This window comes from Cyprinodon variegatus, unplaced genomic scaffold, assembly GCF_000732505.1.
Source record: "Cyprinodon variegatus isolate N-32 unplaced genomic scaffold, C_variegatus-1.0 Scaffold593, whole genome shotgun sequence".
NCBI lineage: Eukaryota > Metazoa > Chordata > Actinopteri > Cyprinodontiformes > Cyprinodontidae > Cyprinodon > Cyprinodon variegatus.
Window position 1 is genome coordinate 37492 of NW_015151046.1, and position 1368 is coordinate 38859.

A 1368-nucleotide genomic window follows, 5' to 3' on the forward strand; every position below is an offset into this window, starting at 1 on the left:
AACTCTATTTCTTTTCTCCCAGAAATCGGTAAACAGGAATGTAAACAGAATTTTAAAAAGAAAAAAACTAACACAAAACAACAACTACTACAATAAAACAACCCCTATGGACATGGACAATAAGCGCACCCTAGTTTAGTTCTGTCTTCAATTTAATGTTTCATAACTCAGTGCAATATATATTCTTTTCCCTGTATATAGCTAGCTCTTAATTATAGAAAACATATTTATTGTGCAGGAATAAGGTCTTAGCTCTGTTACACTGGTAGCCAAGTAATCAACATTTCGTTGTCAAGATTCACATTGTGTTTTTTTGTGCAATGACAATTAAAGTCTAAGTCTAATAAAAATGTTTTTAGAATGCTCAAAAAATAAAGTATTATAATAAAATTCAGACATAATTTGAAACAATCTCTAAATAGCATATTTCTTTCAGTAAAAACGTGCTTAATGTATTAAGCATCACAAACATCGCAGTACTTCAGTAGAGCATTTTCAGATCAGCTGGATTTGTTGACATGCAAGCCGGTTGCCAGCATCCTCTTTCATCCACCTCTTACTGCAAGGCCAGTGCCTAAAGCTGGATTTTCTTCCACTGTCCTTGTGCCATCACAGGGACCAATTGACAAGTGAGGGGATATGTGCGGCAGCCAATCAGTGCCACCTGCTGAGCAGAGGAGACAGAAAACATTTTTATTTGAGAGTAGCAGATTTACTGGGAGCTTTCTTGCGTGTGTTGTGAGCTGGTAAAATGACCAGGTCCTGACAAGACTTCAATTCACGGGTCACAAAACATGTCAGGGTAATGGCAGAAAGGTTGAGAGGCACACTTAGCTTGACAGGTTCCTTTTAATGCTGGCTGCCTCCAAGCTGTGATCCACGTGATGCTGTGCACATACAGATTAACTGTGAGCACACTTGGTTTGCATGTCAATTGTCTCCTAATGTCAATCTAAGGCAGTGATGGGATCTCTGTCTTTGCATTTTGGTGAATTCACTTTTTTACCTCCTCAGCTGCTCTAATAGAAAAAGAGGCAACAGTATCATTTTGAAAAAAAAGATCATTTTTATTTTATTGTTTTGCAAAAGTATGAGCACTCATTGTTATTTCTTTCATAGTTACATGTTTTAACTGCTTTGATTTTATTGGAATTCTAAGTAAATTATTTTTTTATTTGACATTATACATAAAGGGTGCAAAAAATGCAACAGGAAAACAGGAATGCTATTTTTAAAGATAAATCTTTAATGTGCATTTGTATCAAGTAAAAGTAAAGAAACTTAGATAATGTCAGGGTCTTGGTCTGATTGTTCCTGTTTTCCTTGGTTATCCTTTTGTTGTCCTCTGCTGCCCTCTTGTGTCCTCCC